The 20,853-nt window shown below is 46.9% G+C and overlaps 1 protein-coding gene across 4 annotated transcripts in view; it reads left to right on the top strand.

The window, feature by feature from the left end:
* Positions 1-669: 669 nt before the first annotated feature.
* C6H11orf24 (chromosome 6 C11orf24 homolog) overlaps positions 670-20,853 on the top strand; it is a 59,594-nt gene continuing 39,410 nt past the window's right edge. Inside the window, exons 1-2 of one of the 4 annotated variants that reach the window (XM_043548759.1) lie at positions 751-895; positions 15,875-15,958. The gene's annotated coding sequence lies outside the window, so the exon portion shown is untranslated. Of the gene's footprint in view, positions 896-973; positions 1,254-15,874; positions 16,001-20,853 lie in introns of those variants that run through there. The other 3 variants (XM_043548757.1, XM_037899526.2, XM_043548758.1) reach the window with 3 other exon arrangements.

Raw genomic sequence — 20,853 nt, 5'->3', positions numbered from 1 at the left:
GTGTAACAGGAGAAGCAGGAGCTGCGCTGTACCCAACCTCCTCCAAGCCTGGGTTCAAAGGCCATCACGGTCCACTCAGTCCTTCGCCCTGGCAGCTGGTCCAGACCCGAGAAAGCAGCGTTGGGGCTGCGAGGCTCCTGTGGGCTCAGGCAGGGAGGTGCCAGCGCCCAGCCTCGGCATCCCGGGGCCGCAGTGGCTCAGGGCTGGAGCGGCCAGCAGGGCAGAGCCGGAGGTCCCTGGGCACCCCCCACCCCCAGGCAGGGCAGGGCGGGGCGAGGCCCAGCCCGCCCCCCGACAGCCCCCTGGAGGGTTCACCCAGTGCCGCCCCCGCCGCGAGAGCGAGCCCCGTGGGCGATGCCAGGGGGCCGGGGGGAACCACTGGGACACCAGGGGAGGGGGGGAGGCTGCTCACACCGCAGGAGTAATCGCCCTACCACATCCCCTTTCTCTTCCCCCAGCCCCCCCCATCACTGCCGTCTGCGCCGCAACACGCATCCGCTTCCGCGTAGCGGGAAAATCCCTTCCACGTCGATGCGCGGCCCTCCAGATTAGCCCCGCCCCTTTCCCTCACTTCCGCAGGCTGGAGGGAGCCGCGCGCGCGCGTAGCCCCGCCTTCTCAGGAACGCAACCTCTGAGAGGGAAGCTGAGCTGGCGGGCGGTGCGGGGTGGGCCGTGGGGGGCGGGGCTGGAATAGGGGCGTGGCTACGGGCTGGAGGCGGTGGCGGGGCCGGCTCGGCACCGGCAGGGGGGCGGGGCCTGGCAGAGGCATGTGGCGGGGCCGGCGCCGCCGCGCAGGGTTCTGCAGCCCTAGCTCCGCTTCCCCAGGCAGCTGCGCCGGAGTCGGAGCCGGAGCCGGGGCCGGGGCCGGGCGCGCGGCGTGGCTGCCGCTGGCCGGGTAAGCGCGTCAGGCGGGGAGCCCCATGCGGCGGGGCGCCCCCTACCCCCGGGCCAGGTGCGGTGGGGGCCGCTCCGTGTCTCCGCGCTGGGTGCCCCCTGCCCCAGGGGGGCCGGAGCCAGGGCGGGCGCTGGGTGGCGGGGTTGGGGGGGTGGGGCGAGGCATTTCGTGTGTCCACCCCCCCCCCCCCCAGGCTTAGCCCGCTGCCCCTGGGAACCGCCTGCCCCGTGCTCGGCCAGGGTGTGCCCGGGATTTGCACCGCTGCTCCCGGCCTTGGCACGGGGCGGAGTTCGCGCTGCGTGTGTGGCCACCTGTCGCCGGCGGCTGCGTCTTCTCCCCGCTCGGCGCATTGCTCCAGGTGCGTGTCCTGGCCAAGCGACGCCAGGGGCCACCTGCCTGGCCGGGGGTGGAGACAGGACCGAGGGCTGGGCAAAGGTGCTCTGGAGAGCCACGCGCTCTCTCCCACACGCACAGGGCCTGCAGCGGTGGCGTCTGAGCAGCTGCCCCCGTGCCGCCACGGGGACCGGGTCCCATTCGGAGTGTGCCTGGGCACTGAACTGGAAGTGCCACGTCTAGGAGTAGGTGAGCAGTTCAGGGTCCAAGCTCATTGATTCCTGGGCCCTCGGCCTTGAGACTGAAGATTGTCACCCAGTATGGTGGCTTACACCTTGTCTACACTAGACCTTGCATCAGTATAAGTTATGTCGCTCAGCAGTGTAGATTATTCACACCTGAAGTTATATTGAGCTAAGCGCCTATGTGGGCAGGAGAGCTGATGGAATGATTAAGCCAAGGGGAGAGCTCTCTCCAGTTGGTTTAGAACAGGGGTTGGCAACCTTCGGCATGCAGCCCATCAGGGTAATCTGCTGGCGGGCCACGAGACATTTTGTTTACATTGACTGTCCACAGGCACAGCCCCCCCACAGCTCCCATTGGCCAGGAACAGCGAACTGCGGCCACTGGGAGCTGTGGCGGGCCATGCCTGCGGACAGTCAACGTAAACAAAATGTGACTCGGCCTGCCTGTGGATTACCCTGATGGGCTGTGTGCCAAAGGTTGCCAACCCCTGGCTTAGAGCACTTTCACCAAAAATGCCACAGCTGCATTAGTGCAGCTGTGCTGCTGTAGCCTTAGTGACTCTGGACACTTGACAACTAGAAAATGGGCAAAGACCAGGCCCAAGAGCAGTGCCAGCGCTAAGTATAATCAGACTGAGCGATTGCTTGGGGCCCACTATTTGCTTTTTAGTATGTGGTGTGTGTGTGGGGGGGGGGGGGGTAAAATATTCATGCTTAAGACCCCCAGTGAGCTAGCACTGTCTCTGCCTAAGAGTAAATGTGTGTGAAATGGATAGTCAGTATAGCTTGCAAATTCTGTTAAGCTTGTCTTTTGTCAGCATGTGACTTCTGTGAAAATGGTTTGCCCTTCAGTTTTTGATTGGGGCTTTGCTTACTATCCAAGCGGCATGTATTGCCCAGGTCTGACAGTAGGATTCTGGCCTGTATCCTTTGAGGATGGGGTGATTTTATTCAGCTGATTTTTAAAACAAAAAATTTTAAACTGATTGATTATTTGGAAGGTGGTGTGGTCAGAGGTCCATTAACCAACTCCAGTGTCTAGGCAATTAAACCACAACGTGTAAGGGTCTCAGAACAATGTAAATGTTTCCTCCTACCAGCTCTTTTGGATTGTGAACTCTATAGTTAAGACTGGAACTTACATAGAAGATAATTCAAGTGAAATCAGACTGTTAAAAGATTCACAGAAGCTTTCTTTTTAGAATGGAATTTTCCTTTTCGGGGGGGGGGGGACAGAGGGAGGGAGAAGATCTAAGGAAAATTCCTTTTTTTTAGTTCCATTTTGAATGGCTTGTAGACAGTGTTTTAATTTTTGTATTTCCTCTAAGTGTCTGAACTCTAAAATTTTAGGCCCTATTTCTGCAGACTTGAGCATGTGCTTAATTTTCTGAGTGGGTTTTCATGTTGAAACCAGTGGGACTACACACAAGCATAAAGTTAAGCAATGTTTAAAGCCCCAAATCCTTGTTGATTTGGGTCTTTAAAATTCATGCAAAGCTAGTCCTTAATAAGGACCACCAGATCAGTAATGGATATCTTGTAAGCCAAATCCAGCTTACTGGGCTCCCAAGTCCTGTCCTCCCAGATAAATGTGCCTGTCACCTGTAATACACACGACACCTGACTACCTTCCCACTAGAAGAGTACCTGAAAAATATAGCCAGCAAGTGCCTTTAGCAGATCACTTCTACCAATGGCTTAACAAACTTTTATGTAAGACTCCCTTGCATTCAGACAAAAATGGTGCGAAGAGCTTAATATCAAGTTCATTAAGGCCACCGATCATAAACCGCTTTAATTACATCACTTGGGCATGTTCACACAATGCTCCATGTGTTGGCAGAGCGCATCCATAGTTGGTGCTCTAGCATCAACAGAGGGAGCAGTGCATCATGAGTAGCTATACCACTGTAAATTGCCACCTTCTCCTGCTAAGAATTCTGGGAATGGATCACAGTGCATAATGGAGGTGGGATCACTGCCCCCATGATGCAGTTGAAAGCCTTTGGAATTATGGGATGGAGAAAACTGCACTTTTGCACCATTTTTCAACTGCCCTTGTAAACTTCGTGCCTGCCATTTCTGCCTGAAAGCATGAATCTTGCACTGCTTGCCAGTCTTGTGAGAAGCGTTATGAACACAACCTGCCTGATCCTGCAGTATTTCATGAACTGCAAATCTGAACTGGAATCCATGCTGCCTGCCCTGCTGGGTGCCATGGAAAGGAACAATTCAAGATTGATGTTGGTATGTGACAAAGCTCTGTCCTTGCCTCGGTGGGTCCTGCGTTTCCTGGCGGATTTCGCTAGCCTCAGAGGCTCACTGTGACCCTCCACGTAACCCTTCTTTCTCTAGGGACAAGGGTCACAGGCTACTGAGCCGTTTTCATCATAAGCCAGCAAGGGAGGTGAGGAGAAGTTATTCTTCCTTGCACAGTCTCTGTTGTCTCCCAGTCTCAGTGATTAATCAGGGGGCAAAGGTGGTGGGGGGAGCCCAGGCCCACGCTCTACTCCAGGCTCCAGCCCAGGGACCCTAATAGTATCAGCTATGGTAGCTGACCTTTTAGAAACATGACATGTGCAATTCCCTGGGCTACTTCCCCCACAGCAGCCCTCACTTCCTCAAGCTCCACTTCACCCTTACCTCAGGGCTTCCTTCCTTGTGCCTGATATGGTGTGTACTACTCAGCCTCTCCAACAGCACAACTTCCTTCCACAGCTCCTGACATGCACACCCACCTGACTGGCTGGGAGACTTTTAACTAGTTTCAGCCAGCCCCTGACTGGCTTCAGGTGTCCCAATCAACCTAGCGTTCTCCCTGCCTTCTGGAAAGTTCTTAATTGGCCCCAGGTGTCTTAATTGACCTGGAGCAGCTTCCATTTCACTTAACCTGGTACCAGGGATTTGTTTAGCCTGGAGCTAATATATCTATCTCCCACCACTTTTCTATAGCCATCTGGCCTTGCCCCGTCACAGTATTCATGGAGCAGCTGCACACGGTGGACTGTCGCTTTTGGGCCCAGGAAACAAGCACCGAGTGGTGGGATAAGATTGTGATGCAGGTATGGGATGACGAGCAGTGACCACAGAACTTTTGGATGCATGAGGCCACCTTCTTTGAACCGTGTGGAGCTTGTCCCCACCCTGTGGTGCAAGGACACCAAAACGAGAACTCCCCTAATGATGGAAAAGCGAGTTGCCATCACTGTGTGGAAGGTGGCAACTCCAGACCACTACTGTTCAGTTGCGAATCAGTTTGGAGTTGTAAAGTCCACTGTGGGGGTTGCGGTGATGCAAGTGTGGAGGGCCATTAATCGCTTCCTGCGATGAAGGACTGCAAGTCTGGGTAATGTGTAGGAAATAGTGGGTGGCTTTGTGGCAATTGGATTCCCTAACTGTGGCGGGGAGTAGATGGGGCACCTATCCCAATTTTAGCCCCAGACCATCTCGTGATGGAGTACATCAACCGAAAGGGCTACTTTCTGTGGTATTGCAGGCACTGGTGGATCACCGAGATCGTTTCACTGACATTAACGCAGGGTGGTCAGGGAAGGTGCATGGCACACGCATCTTCAGGAACACTGGCTTGTATAGAAAGCTGCATGCAGGAACTTTCTTCCCAGACCAGAAGATTCCAATGGGGATGTTGAAATGCCTGTAGTGATCCTGGGAGACCCAGCCTACCCTTTACTCCCATGGCTCACAAAGCCCTACACCAGAAACCTTAGTAGCAGAAAGGAGTGCTTCAACAACAGGCTCAGCAGGTGCAGAATGACGGTAGAATGTGCATTTGGCAGATTAAAGGGTTGCTGGCGGTGCCTTTTTGGCAGGTTAGACCTCAGTGAGGAAAATATTCCCATGGGCATAGCAGTCTGCTGTGCTCTGCCTAACATTTGTGAAGCCAAGGGAGAAACGTTTCCCTGGGACGGAGTGTTGAGGTGGATTGCTGGGTGTCTGATTTTGAGCAGCCAGACTCTAGGGCTATTAGAGTGGATCAGTGGGGGGGCTATTTGAATCAGGGATGCTTTGAAGCAGCATTTTGACAGAGCCCCAGTAACGTCTCTTTCTGTAATGAATTGAGGTATTGTTTACTCACCACCTTGAATGACCCCGTAATGATTCCTGTCTGAGCGTTAATTGTAGTCTGCAAATGTGCCAATTGATACTTTGTATGAATTTCTGTTGAAACCACCCTTTGTCAGTCACAAATCAAGAATCACTGTCTTTATAAGATTCACTTTTTATTAAACCGGCAATACACAGATTAACGTTTCTTACAAGGGACATGACAGTGAGCAGCACTCTCTGAAGTGAGGATCTCACAGCTGCATGTAAGTCCAGCTGTCATTCTGGGAAATATCCCTGGAGGGGGGAGAGCAAGGAGTACTGCAAAGTGCTGTTAACATGAGAGGAATGTGTGTGGGGAGTTTGGAGACAGCAAGGAAGGCAGTTCTGTAAGGAGATTCGAGCACACGTATTCTACCTGTAGCGCAATCAGGGACATCAGTATCTCTGTTTGGTTCTCCAGGAGCTTTATCATTTTCTATTGACCCTGACTCCTCTCTTGGCTATCCATTTGTAGTTTCTTGTTTGTTGTCATGCTCTGTCCTTGCTATTGGCCTGATCTGATGTTTCAGAAATTGCCACAATCATGTCCTCCATACTCCTTGTTCACCTCCTTATCTGAGAGAGGTTCTCTGCTGGTATGTAGGACCTGGCCCTCAAAGGTACATCTGCAGAAGCAAAAGACACAATAGAGTCAATATTGTGTGTGCATTCATAGTTCTGAATCATAAAAGTTACATACACATCTTTCTCACTTTCCCTTGGCAAGCACACAGTACGGCCAGAGTACTAAACATGGTGAATCCAGCCTGGCGGTGAGAGTGCAAGATGGGACAAACGGTCTGTGTGGCTTCAAAGGGACAAAGGATCTGTACTAGCACCTGGTGCCAATATTCAGAATGGTGTCCCCATTTTCCGCAGGCGAGGGTGATCGAAGCTGAAATCGTGTACAGCTTCAGACTGAGTCCCTATGCTGTTCACCTGTGTGCTGCTTTGGTTCCTCAAGAAGTAATTGCTGATTTTCATGGCAAAGTTTTCTACAGTGGGGGGAAAAAAGCAGCTTTGCTGAGGAACCTTCGGCAGAGGATTGCAGAGTATCTGCAGGAAAGTTTCCTAGAGATCTCTATGAAGGATTTCCGGGAGATCTGTGTGCATTAACAAACTTTTCCGCAGGGTCCCTATTGCATAGCTGCACAGGGGGATGCAAACAGTACCCATTGTTGTTAATTTTGTTCCCTTCTCCCATGTGCACCATGTAACAAAATAAAGGACACCTCTACCTCATGTATCTGTGCACTATCAAAGAAAAATGAGTACTTACGGAGCTCCCCTCTCCTGCTTCAGGCACTCCAGAGCTGGACTGGCGGGCCCCTTCTCATCCAAAGTTCCTACTGCTGGATCGGAGCTGTGACTGCACAGCCTCCTCTCCCCACAGATCCAGCAATTCCTGGGTATTTAAAGGGGGGGGGGCACATGTCTGTGTACCTGGCTGGCTACCCCTCAATCCTGGCCCTACCCCAGAGCTTGCATCCCCAACCCTCTGCCCCAGCCCAGAGCCCCCCCACACTCCAAACCTCTCATCCCCAGCTCTGTTGGGTCGCGGGCATCAACAATTTGATCCCTGGGGGGAGGGATAGCTCAGTGGTTTGAGCATTGGCCTGCTAAACCCAGGGTCGTGAGTTCGATCCTTGAGGGGGCCATTTAGGGATCTGGGTCAAAAATTGGGGGTTGGTCCTGCTTTGAGCAGGGGGTTGGGCTAGATGACCTCCTGAAGTCCCTTCCAACCCTGATATTCTATGATGATTTTCTTCAACTGGGTCCCCAGAAAAAAAAGTTTGAAAACCACTGTGCTAGGGAATATCTTGCATGATTATGTCTCCAAGCACACAACAGAGACTAGTTTAGAGACTGCTTCTTGTGTGAAATCTACTGTAGACTCTAACCTTTGGTAGGTGCCTGTAGAAGACAGCATTTGCTAAGTACATCCTGTTTCCCATGCCTATTTTAACTTGCATGAAGTTCTGCGTTCTAATGATGGTTCTCTCAGTGACCTGTTGCGGGCCCTTGGACATTCTGGGGCTAATATTTAGCTGTTTCTTGGGAGTGTAATGAAGATTTGTTAAGGTTTGTAAAGCACTATGTGAGCACTAACTATTTAGTTGTACTCAGATACTATTGCAGGGCATGCCAGGAGCGTACCTTGATTGGACAAGCTGAGGCTAAGCAGCATTATGGGTTAGAGTTTTTTGTGGAGCCTTCTTTGTTTTTTCTTCACTTTCAAATGTTAGTTTTCTTATACCTACAGCATACCTGATTATGTCAGTCTGAATTAATGGATATGTATTGTAAACCTTAATTATGTCTTCGGAAAATCTTGAAATAAGAGAGAGTTACCCCCCTGTCCTCTCCCCAGCTCACATAAATCGAGAGGACCTGTCCAAATCATTTTGGATTTCCCTTCAAATTCTCCCTGGTCTAAGAATAAACCTAATACATTTTAGGTAGAAAGACACTTTTCTTGAAAACTTAATGGGGGTAGGAGTCACAATCAGTGTTCCCTCTAATTTTTGACAGGCTGTGTGCACAAAAAATTTCTTTTGTGCAAATTTTTGTGCACGCCGTGTTTCGCCATATGCGTGGGGTTTAGGATCTGTGTGCACAGCGCGCACAGCTTAGGGGGAACAGTGGTCACAATCAGGAGAAATAGATCTCAGCCTTATCAAGTGTCAATATTTTGGCTTCCTAAGCTTTCCCTTACTCTTCTCTTCTTACTCAAGTGTTATGTTTCTGCTAATTCCTTTGTTGCCTGGCTTCCTTGTTCATTCATGCAATGTGTCATAGCCTCCATTCATGGAAATGTTGCACTCAGCTATTGACCTTTATGATGTTGTCATCCATTACTGTGTATTTAGCCCTAGGAAATTTGCTTTCCTCTAGTCATTCTTGGCTATAAACCATAATCCAAATGAGCAGAGAAACTTTGCTGCCTCCACTGGAAACATCACTGGCAGTGCATCTAAGATCAGATCATCTTTGCTACAGAAGATGGGTCTGACATGTTGCTGATACTAGACTGATTTGTGGCAGTGTCATTGCCACATTAATATTCTTCCTGCAAGTTCAGCTGGGCACTGTATTCTTTATTTCTTTTTGGTCTGTTGATGTGTGCTGTTAAGCAATGGCTGCTTTCCACTTCAGCAGTGGCTGCATTTCAGTCCTGGGTGAGATGGTGGGGGGAGGGATAGCTCAGTGGTTTGAGCATTGGCCTGCTAAACCCAGGGTTGTGAGTTCAATCCTTGAGGGGGCCATTTGGGATCTGGGTCAAAAATTGGGGATTGGTCCTGCTTTGAGCAGGGGGTTGGACTAGATGACCTCCTGAGGTCCCTTCCAACTCTGGTATTCTGTGGTCTCTCAGGGCAGTTGAAATCTGTTTAAGTGTGTTGGAATGTTAGACTTCTTTAGAAACCCTAAAATTTTTTTTAAAACACTTAAAGGTGAGGGTCCCTAGTATGCTCTTGTGCATAGTTCATGAAAGGCAACATGGTGTGAAGGAATGAACAGAGGACTGAGGGTCAGGAACTCCAGAGTTCTAATCACAGGTTTGCCATTCATTTGCTGAATAAGCTAGGACAAGTCATTTCACCTCTTCGAACGTGTCCGGACTAGATTTTTCTCAAATATCCTACCTGTACTACCACCTACATAGCCAAGAAGTCAAGGAGCAGAAGCATTAGGGAGGCACTGCAATCGCTCCTGACTATTGCAATAGAGAACAACACCAAAGTATCCATTCCTGCGTGGCCCAGACAGTTTGCCAGGGTTCTTCGGCAGCAGAGAAAAAAATGGGAAGAAATGAATTTTGAGGGTCAGTGGCAGAAAATGTCTGATGCAATCTGACTCTACATAAAAAAATAAAAAAAAAATCTCTACAAGTGTGTACCACTGTCACAAAGGAGACAAAAAGCCTCATCTCTGCTGCGGGGGCAGCAAAGTTGCACCTTCCTAGATGGTCTCGGTCATATGTGCAGTGTGACACACAGTGCATCTGTGTATCTTCAGGTTGCATCTGTTCACAATGTTGTGAATTTTGCTGAGGAGTTAGTTATCGGTTGGATCTGATTACCTGTCTGAAAAGCAAGTTAATCTTCAGAAATCAAGGTTGTAGCTCTGTGTGTTGTTTGTCCCCTTGTGCCTACATATCTTGTAGCCTTAATTTGAGGAGCCTCAGATTACTGTATCTTCTCTGGAGCAGCTCAGGCACAGTGTGCAGGAACAGCTAAGTAAGGCTGTATTGGGTAGCCTTAGCCTTGGTACGACAGTAATTGCTCGCTTAACATTGTCGTTACGTACCTGAAAAATGCGACTTTAAGCGAAACGATGTTAAGCGAATCCAATTTCCCCAGGGGAATTTTTTTCTCCTGACCAAAGAGTATATTTTATATATATATATATATATAAAAAACACACACACACTATATGTTTTAAACAAACAGTTTAATACTGTACACAGCAAGGATTGTGAAGCTTGGTTGAAGTGGTGGAGTCAGAGGGTGGGATGTTTCCCAGGGAATGCCTTACTGCTAAATGATGAACTAGCACTCAGCTGAGCCCTCAAGGGTTAACACATTGTTAATGTAGCCTCATGCTCTACAAGGCAGCAGTAATGGAGGGAAGGGAGATAGTATGACAGAGAGAGACAGAGACGCACACCGTGTGTGTGTGTGTGAGAGAGAGAGACGGGCATTGCCCCTTTAAGTATGCTAACCTCACTCTAAGTACATTGCCTTTTTAAGTAGATCAGCAAGTTGAGATGGCGGCTGCTGCCACCAAGCTCCCTCCATCCTGAGCCCTGTCATGGTTCTCTCCCCCCCCCCCCCCGGAAATTGGGTAAAGTATTGGGTGGGAGGGGGATCTGACATTAGCACCCCTCTTCTTCTCTTCACCCTTCCCCCGCTCAGCAAGCAGGAGGCTCCCAGGAGCAGCTCCAAGGCAGAGGAAAGGAGCAGCACATGGCAGTCGGGGGAGGGACAGCTGAACTGCTTGGCATTTGATAGCCTGCTGGGCGGCTGCCTCACAGGGAACTTAGGGGAGCAGGGAGCTGTTAGGGAGGCTGCCGGCCCACCCTGATTCCAAGCCCCCAGCAGCTAGCTCCAATGGGCTGCTCTTCCTGCAAGCAGTGGACAAAACAGGCGGCTGCCAAATAACGTTATTAGGCAGCATTGCGCAACTTGAAATGAGCATGTTCTTTAACTGATCAGCAACTTAACAATGTTAACCGGGATGACTTTAAGTAAGGAGTTACTGTACTAGTTTTTGAAGTATTAAATCAGCCTAGACCTTTATTTTATCTATCTTTTGCATTTAATTTCCTTTGATGTTTTTTTTTTTTGCAAGCACCGTTCATCCATAAAACTAAAATCCATCCCAGCTCTTTTCTGTCCTGACATATGTGGAGGAAAGAGGGTGGTCTGTTTGTTCATATGCTCATAGACTCCTTGTTTGCCTCCTAAAGAGAGAGGTTCATCGAACTTCCTTAGTGACCTCTACCGCTTAAACTAATCATAATTGTCCCACTGTTCCCGTCTGCCCTACCTGTCTGTTGTGTTACACTTAGATGGTAAGCTTTTGGGACAGGGGCCATCTTTTTATAGTTTGTATAGTGCATAGCACAAAGGGGCCACAATCTCTGACTTGGGCCTCTCAGGGCTTCTGTAACATGAAAAGTAATCATGAAAATTCCCAGAGTCTGTTAGCGCACAGGGGAATAGAACAGAACTTGAGAATCTGGACTAACAAGGCTGCTACTCTGAAACCTGGACTCTATAGGATTCTATTCCCCTTTTGGCACTGGCTTGCTGCCAGACCTTGAGCATCACACCTGCTTTCATTTAGCAGAACACTTGAGCATGTGCTTTAGGGCTTGCCTATATGCAAAAGTTATACTGGTTTAACTTAAATTGGTATAAAAAATGGCTCTATTAGACTGATGCAAATCCTTGTGTGGATGCTTACCTCAGTTTAGCTTACACAGTGTCCAAACAGAGGTTGTACCGGTCTAGCTAAATCTGGTTTTAAATTGATTCTAAGTTAAACTAATGCAACTTCTGTGTGTAGACCAAGACATCTCATTAATTCAGTAGGATTTAAGCATGTGCTTTGCTGAATCCTGGCCTTCATCCCTTTCTGTTGAAAAACAGGATAAACTTTCCCCCACCCCCTCTTTTTATAAAATGCTTTCATAGTCTGAGTGCAAGCACCACAGAAGTACAAAGTGTTATTTTCTACATTTATTCTGAGTTTGCAGGTGTTGAAAGCTTTCTGCTGTAGCTCTTCTGAATCCTGGCTTATGTTTGCTCTGTTTTCCGCTGCAGGCCCAATAAATTCCTCCTGTCAGCAAGAATGTAGTTAAGAGTGCATGCATTGTGAGTTTCCACCATCAAAAGGATTTTTGAGTCCATCTGGACCCACTCAGAACTGCTGTGGAACGAGTCCAAGGGGAGAGGGAAGTCCAACAAGAACTGGGTACACACACATGAATGGGTGTTGGGGTTGGAATTCATCCCTCATGGAGAAGAGGGGATTAATAGTTTGTATGAGTGTTCGTAAAGGCAAACTGGTAGAAGAGAAGTAATTGGGGCCTGTGCATCAAGTCCAGTAAGCCATCAGAATGACTCCTGTGACATTCATCTGAGCTGCTTGCACTATATCCTGGCTTTTCAGTTTGCCTCAAACCCAGAATGCTATTTAAACATAGTGGGTGTTTTTTTAGATATTAAAAACATAAGGGAAGTAGAACAATCTTTCCTAGAAGTTTCTAAAACTGCTTTAATGATCCTTTGGCTAGATCTGTGCTTTCATATCGAAGGTAGGCACTGAACTGGATTTTGAGAGAGACCTGGCTTCGATGACCACCTCTGCCACACACACACCTGTATGACTTTGGACAAGTCACTCTGACTTCCTGTGCCTCAGTTCCCCATCTGTAAAATGGGTATCCTACCTTGTCTATTTAGACCATAAGCTCTTTGTGGCAGAGACTGTGTCTTATGGGTATGTGCAGCGCCTAGTGCAATGGGGTCCTTCCCAATCTTTGGGGGGCCTTTAAGTGCAACTGTAATACAAATAATATTTTGCTCTAATTTTGTGAATGTGATCTGCAGTTGGGTGATATAATCACATCTAATAGCAAAGGAAAATTAGCTGAATTTTTTTCTCATTAAATTTTCGTTCTTATATTTACCTTAACACCAACGGGAAGCTGCTGTCTTGACAGTGTGAGGATGCAAACTGGAGTGGGCTAGAAACACCTTGTGGGAAGGTGTAAGAACTGCTCTGAAGAGAGTATATGCGCGCTCGTGCTCTCTCTCTCTGTCTCTCACTCTCACACTTCCTGTAACCCTTCCTGAGCTGAGGCTTTATTAGTAGCTTAAATAATAGAATATAAACATCAGTCTAAAGTTTTCTTTGAAATGTGGCTCTCCAAGGGTTTTCCCTGCAGCAGCCCTCTATTGTAGTTCCTAGTGTCCTTTTACCTCTAAGAAATGCTCTAGATTCTAGTAAATCGTGGTTGACTCTAACAAGGTGCATCTCTCAGCATGGGTTAGCAGTAACTTCTCTGCATCTTTATGTATGGGTCTAGCACCCTGGCTTAACAGAAAAGCCATGTATTTCTCTGTAGTTTCTTAGAAAGCCTGACCTTCATATATGCTTTAGATTGAAAAGCTTGACGTCCTAGTTACTAATAATTAAAAAGTAGTCTTTGGATTCTGTGTGCGCGCATGTTTCCATGTGACAAATCCCTTTGCAGGACTGAGCGCTTATTTGGTATACTTTATTATCTGACTCTGTCTGAGAAAAGGAGACAGACAATTAAAATTCACAAGAAGCAGAAATGACAGTTGTGCTACGTTCATGACTATGGGAGTGTGAGTACATGTTATACTTATACATAATAAGAAACCAAATCTTATAAGTAATCAGCGAAGATATTTCCATTTCCCCTAAAGTTACACAAGTGAAAATCGGGGGCTGGGGGGATTCAATCAGTTGTTGTTTCCATTTGAGATATCTGTGGAAACCTTATCCCTAGGTGATCAAATGGTCCCTTCTGGCCTTAAATCTATGAACCTTTCTGTACCACTTTGTTAGTATAATTAGTTGGGCATTGCTAGTGGATGTTTCTCAGAACGACTTGTTCTGAGCGATTACATGCAGGTTCCACTTTTGTATTTGTTTGGTAAAAATCGTATTCACTAAGGCTCATAAGAGTGTCAGGTGTGTGAATGTTTTCCATTCACATTCTGTTCTGAACAGGGCTTAAAAAAAAAAGTGTATTAGTACGTGGATCTGTGACTATTACCTGGAAAATCATTCATTCTCTCTCTCCAGCAGGGCTTAGTTTCAGAATTCAGGAGTATCATTAACTTGAAAAAACAACTTCTCGCTCATCCATCTAGGTAACATGCTGAATCTGTGAAAATCTGGGATCATCTTTTAAAGGAGCAGACTCCCTCCATCCTTGATTGTTTTTTTTTTTGTCCCCTTTAGTTCTTCTTGTAAATTAATCCTGATTATTGCCTGCATGAAGTGTGCAAAACCTGTTTCATCTTCTCAGTCTGTTGATATTGAGGCTTTGATGGTCTGTCTCTCAGTATATTGCTCCATTTCAGTGATGGATGTGATGCAACTGGGTTATAATGTCCTTTTAGGATTATATAGTACCTTTCATCATGAAGGATCCCCAAGTACTTTTCACACATGGAAATGGCTTCACTTTCAACTTACAAGCAGCCACTTCAGTGATGTATCACAAACAGATATTTAGCTATCTACAGCAACATCATACCATTTTTTGGGACAAGAAATCCAAATAACTACTGTAACCCAGTACCATCTTTATTTGTAGAGGTTCTGAGTCAGGACAGCATCTGAACATATGCATAATGCTGTCACAATGAAGGTCAGTCTGCTTCAGATATTTGCTATGTGTAGTGCTTAGTGGTCTGGGATGGAAAGAGGTAAGGCCTTGAAATAAATTTTAGATTTATTTTTTTTTATTTGCAGTGGGTGGTGTTTAGTCAACTGGTGTATGAGGTTCTGTATTCGGACCTTTGCTGTCATTGGGATTCATAGGGATTGATGCAATTTTTGAATTCTGTGGCCATGGGGAAGCAATAGTTACGGAAGGACTTTAGAAAGGAAACAAATGTGAAAATGTGGATGTAACTCTCTTTTAAATTTCATACCTTTTGCAGCATGCTTGTAATACTGGTTCATTTGTTTGGTTTTTGGTAGAAAATTTTACATCAAAAGCCTTTGCTTAAGGAAATTTCAATTACTGGGAGAGGAAATGAATTGCTTCTGCCATTAATGCTGTGCATCAGTGAGGGCTAGATGGGCCCGTTCCTAATGAAGACTGTATTTTGGAAATTGAGTTTTTCTCTGTAAATTTTCTCTCCTGTGAGATGTAATTAGTTGATAAAACATTTCTTTTTTGATTAAATTATTGTTTTATTTAATCTGGTAGCTACTTGGTTACAAGATATAATTTTGTATATTGCTTAACTTTGGGAGATGTTTGGAGAACAGCTGGTCCCTGTAATCTGAAACCTACTAGGTGTTCACTAAAGGTGTTAATTCCGCTCTCTGTTAGTTAACTTTCCTACCTGTCCTGGGACTCTCAAAAAGATTCTTTGAGGCTTGTGGATACGTTGGGTCATAGCCTCATGTGACATCACTAATAAAGTGCTTCAAGTATCTTGCCTGGGACTTCCAACAAAGTGTGGATCTAATAGTCTTGATTTTTTTCAAATAAGAACCTCTTTCACCCCCTTGTTAATTATGTTTGAGATCATCTTTGTACATTGAAAAGGGTAAAACAAATGTTGTTTTTGCTTTTTAGTTCCTCTTAAAAACTCTGACAATGGCCATCCAGGCATAGGGTAGTCGCTTAACAAAAAAACCAAACCACTGATCCCAGGAAGAGCTGATATACAAATCTGACAGGAGGACTGGGGGCAGAAAGAGTAGAATCTGAAAGAGTCTTGCACTCGGATACCATGTTTGAAATGGATGCAAGTTGATGATCAATATTTATGCAAACTAGAACCGCACTTTGCATGTTTACCCAAACAAACATACCAGGAACTGATGTATTTTATTTTATTATACACAATGATATGTGTTTCAAATGGGTAGGTTCATTGTCATGGCTGTACCCTCTGTGCCTTTGTCTTAATTGCATAGTTCCCACCACTGTAGTATCTGAGCACCTCATGATCTTCAATGTATTTGTCCACACAACACCCCTGTGAGTGCTACTATCCCTTTCTTACAGATGGGGACCTGAGCCACAGAGAAACAAAGTGACTTGTCCCCGGTCACCTAGGAAGTCTGTGGTGGAGCTGTGAATTGAGCCCTGGTCAGTGCCTTATCCCTTGGTTCTCAACCTTTCCAGACTACTGTACGTACCCCTTTCAGGAGTCTGATTTGTCTTGCTTACCCCCAAGTTTCACCTCACTTAAAAACTACTTGTTTACAAAATCAGACATAAGACAAAAATGTCACAGTACACTATTACTGAAAGATTGCTTGCTTATTTTTACCAGATGTATAAAATAAATCATTTGGAATATAAATATTATACTTACATTTCAGTGTATAGTATAGAGAGCACTATAAACAAGTCATTGTCTGTGTGAAATTTCAGTTTGTACTGACTTCGCTAGTGTGTTTTTACATAGCCTGTTGTAAAACTAAGCAAATATCTAGATGAGTTGATGTACCCCCTGAAAGACTCCTGTGTAACCCCAGGGGTACAAGTACCTCTGGCTGAGGACGACTGGCAACAGACCATGTGTCTCCTCATACTTTTACAGCAAAAGGGGAGAGGCAAGCAGCATTTTCACAGGGCAGATCTGTGCAGGAAACCAACATAATATGCTGCATCCAAAAGTCCCTTAGGTGCTGAGTCCTGGTTTAGCATGTGATAAACATCCCACTGTGAAGTCTCTGAGCACAGCTCCCAGAAAAGCAGTTCCACGTGTGCATCTATGTAGGTAGCACTAGAGAGTTATTTAGGGCAGTGTTTTCAACACTTCGCTGTCTGTGTGTGCTTGTGGAAGCCTGGCAGATGAACACACATGTACTGCGCAAGCAACTGGGCACAGAAATAGATGCATGTGACACTCTTGAAACTTATGTAAATATACACACCATTACCCTCACTATGCAGATATGGAGGGAGCTACATTCATTTGCACCTTTTGCCCTATTTTCTGTTTAAAACCGTATGAGCAGCCTCTGTATTGGCTGGCCAGCAGCAGCTCTGACTGAGCATTGTTAAATTTAATTAAGATTGCATGGTAGGCATAAGCCTTGAAACTAAGGCAATGTCAGCGATCTGCATGAAAGCCTTTGCCCGTGCAAGGCTGAATTAGAAAGACTAACTGAGCAAAGATTTAAAAGAGCTAAGTGTGTTTAGCTTGATTTAATTTTTAAGAGTTAAAGTATAGATCTCTCATTAGTGAAGTTTTTAAATGAGAAATATTCAGTCAACTCCAGAATTTCTAGACTTTTACATTTTAAACTCTGTAGCTGATGTTCATTACAGCAGTGTTTCTATGTGGGGATTAACTCTGGATCTTCAACTTAAAGCAAACAGCTGGATTTTTTCATGTATTGGTTTTGTAAAGTACCACCTGCTGCTTGTATCTGGTACACTTGGCTGCTTCACATCTTTCACTGTTTGGATGGTACATAAAGGGAATTCGTTGTAGCTAGTCTCAAATTAGGCTCTTAATGAGCTCAGATGAGTTTGAGGTCAGGCTTCAAGGGTTTCTTCAGGTATGTTAGCAACAAGAAGAAAGTCAAGGAAAGCGTGGGCCCCTTACTGAATGAGGGAGGCAACCTAGTGACAGAGGATGTGGAAAAAGCTAATGTACTCAAGGCTTTTTTTGCCTGTGTCTTCACGAACAAGGTCAGCTCCCAGACTACTGCACTGGGCAGCCCAGCATGGGGAGGAGGTGACCAGCCCTCTGTGGAGAAAGAAGTGGTTCGGGACTATTTAGAAAAGCTGGACGAGCACAAGTCAATGGGGCCGGATGCACTGCATCTGAGAGTGCTAAAGGAGTTGGCGGCTGTGATTCAGAGCCTTTGGCCATTATCTTTGAAAACTCATGACCATCGGGGGAGGTCCTGGATAACTGGAAAAAGGCTAATGTAGTGCCCATCTTTAAAAAAGGGAAGGAGGAGGATCCGGGGAACTACAGGCCAGTCAGCCTCACCTCAGTCCCTGGAAAAATCATGGAGCAGGTCCTCAAGGAATCCATTCTGAAGCACTTAGAGGAGAGGAAAGTGATCAGGAACAGTCAGCATGGATTCACCAAGGGCAAGTCATGCCTGACTAATCTAATTGTCTTCTATGATGACATAACTGGCTCTGTGGATGACGGGAAAGCAGTGGACATGTTATTCCTTGACTTTAGAAAAGCTTTTGACACTGTCTCCCACAGTATTCTTGCCAGCAAGTTAAAGAAGTATGGGCTGGATGGACTATAAGGTGGATAGAAAGCTGGCTAGATTGTCGGGCTCTGCGGGTAGTGATCAATGGCTCCATGTCTAGTTGGCAGCCGGTATCAAGTGGAGTGCCCCAAGGGTCGGTCCTGGGGTCGGTTTTGTTCAATATCTTCATTAATGATCTGGAGGATGGCGTGGATTGCACCCTCAGCAAGTTTGCAGATGACACTAAACTGGGAGGAGAGGTAGATACACTGGAGGATAGGGATAGGATACAGAGGGACCTAGACAAATTGGAGGATTGGGCCAAAAGAAATCTGATGAGGTTCAACAAGGACAAGTGCAGAGTCCTGCACTTAGGAAGGAAGAATCCCATGCACAGCTACAGACTAGGGACCGAATGGCTAGGCAGCAGTTCTGCAGAAAAGAACCTAGGGGTTACAGTGGCCAAGAAGCTGGATATGAGTCAATGGTGTGCCCTTGTTGCCAAGAAGGCCAATGGCATTTTGGGATGTATACATAGGGGCATTGCCAGCAGATCGAGGGACGTGATCGTTCCCCTCTATACGACATTGGTGAGGCCTCTTCTGGAGTACTGTGACCAGTTTTGGGCCCCACGGTACAAGAAGGATGTGAAAAAATTGGAAAGTGTCCAGCGCAGGGCAACAAAAATTATTAGGGGACTGGAACACATGACTTTTGAGGAGAGGCTGAGGGAACTGGGATTGTTTAGTCTGCGGAAGAGAAGAATGAGGCGGGATTTGATAGCTGCTTTCAACTACCTGAAAGGCGGTTCCAAAGAGGATGGATCTAGACTGTTCCCAGTGGTAGCAGGTGACAGAACGAGGAGTAATGGCCTCAGGTTGCAGTGGGGGAGGTTTAGGTTGGATATTAGGAAAAACTTTTTCATTAGGAGGGTGGTGAAGCACTGGAATTTGTTACCTAGGGAGGTAGTGGAATCTCTTTCCTTTGAAGTTTTTAAGGTCAGGCTTGACAAAGCCCTGGCTGGGATGATTTAGTTGGGGATTGGTCCTGCTTTGAGCAGGGGGTTGGACTAGATGACCTCTTGAGGACCCTTCCAACCCTGATATTCTGTTATTGAAATTGGCAGGAAAGGTGCTACCCCTTTAAGATTTCAGTGGGCATAATCTGGCGTTGCAAGAGGATGTCCATGCAGTATCAGGATGGTGAAATCTGTGCTCTCTAGTACCATATGGTGTCCGAAGCTGCTGGTTGCTTGATAGATGCAGGCTGGAAGCGGTATTGCTTGGAGCTTGCACAGTCGTTCTGTGGGAGGCGATATTCAAGAGAGTGAATACAGAGATCCAGATACAGCCAATCTGGTGCTTCAGATCCCTTCCTTGGGGAGTTGTGCCCCAGGAATGAGGGGAGGGGAGAAGGAAGGTGATGCACGGGGCCTGGTTGGGGCATGGGAAAGGGAAGGGGGCTCACCTTAGCTGTTGAGTAGCTCAACTTTTTTTTGGCTCTGGAAAGGTGAATAGAAGAGGGAAACAAGAGAATATAAATATACAGCATGTACAAAAAGCCAAGACTTGGACAAATGGGCTACAAACAGTTTTAGTGGTGACAAATTGTCTGTTGCAGTTTAAGATGTGGAACAGCTTTCTGTTTAAACCTATCTGAGCCAAAGGATTGGTGAGCAGTATTCCAGGTTTAATTCCCTTTCAGTCGGTTGTCATAATAAATAACATGGTGTGAACATCTAATCCTCGCTGCAGGGTACTTATTCTGTTCTGTGCTCTGCCCCAGCAGAGTTACCTAATAACGCAATGCAGACAGTTGAAGTGCAGAGCTCCTGTAAATTGTCTGAAGCCTACAAGGAATACCTAGCACTGAGGAGGAGGCTGTTATAGGTGGCTGAGTATAAACTGACTGAGAGCTAGAAGTGCTGCCGTCTGATATATGCTGCAGTTAGTTCCTCCCCAGTTCATATAGAACGTAATTTTTTCAGTGAAGATCTTTTTGTTTGCTATTAGTGAGATCTTCCCTCTAAATACAATGTACCATTTCATGTCTGCCCCCGTACTGCAGCCCTGTGGAGCTGAGCCCATGGACCAGAGGCAAGGACACAGAATCCATCTGCCATTTCAAGGGCATACAGGACCTTCCTAGAAGTTGCCAGGTGTCTGGTTTTCGACCAGAAAGTCTGGTAGAAAAGGAGACCTGACAGCGTCCGGTCACCTGAGTAACTGTCCACAGTCTGTTCCACCGCCGGACAGTTTTCCGTGCATGTGCGGAATTAATTTTATGCGCACCAATATAGAGGTGATGTGTGACACATCACCTCCATATTGGTGCACATAACAAAATTCATGTGGTGGGGCCGAGGATTGGGGTGGGGGGATGAGGAGCTCAGGGCTGGGGCAGAGGCTTGGGGTGCAGGTTCTGGGGGGGGTTGGGCATGAGGGGTTTGGGGTGCAGGCTGCCTGGGGGCTACAGTAGGGAGAGAGGACTCCTCTTCTTCCCCCCCCCAGCTCTCTCCCCCTGCAGTAGTTCCTGGGCTGGGGGGGAGGGAGAGACACCTCCCCCTGGCCATGGCAGGTCTGTGCTGGGGCCAGCGGGGAGAGGCACCCGTTCCCTCCCCTCCCTGCCGCGGCCCTGAGCCTCTGCATGGGGCTTAACAGGTCATGCAGCTTAGAGGGAACTTAGCTGCTGGGAGGGCGGGAAGAGCAGCTGCTGCTGGAGCTGGAGGAGCACTTTATGGCCCTACCAAATTCACGGTCCACTTTGGTCAATTTCACAGTCACAGGATTTTAAAAATAGTAAATTTCAGCTATT

Source organism: Chelonia mydas, chromosome 6 (assembly GCF_015237465.2).
Source record: "Chelonia mydas isolate rCheMyd1 chromosome 6, rCheMyd1.pri.v2, whole genome shotgun sequence".
In the NCBI taxonomy this organism is placed as follows: Eukaryota; Metazoa; Chordata; order Testudines; family Cheloniidae; genus Chelonia; species Chelonia mydas.
The sequence above is the reverse complement of the archived record's forward strand: the minus strand, read 5'-3'. Positions and strand labels throughout refer to the sequence as shown.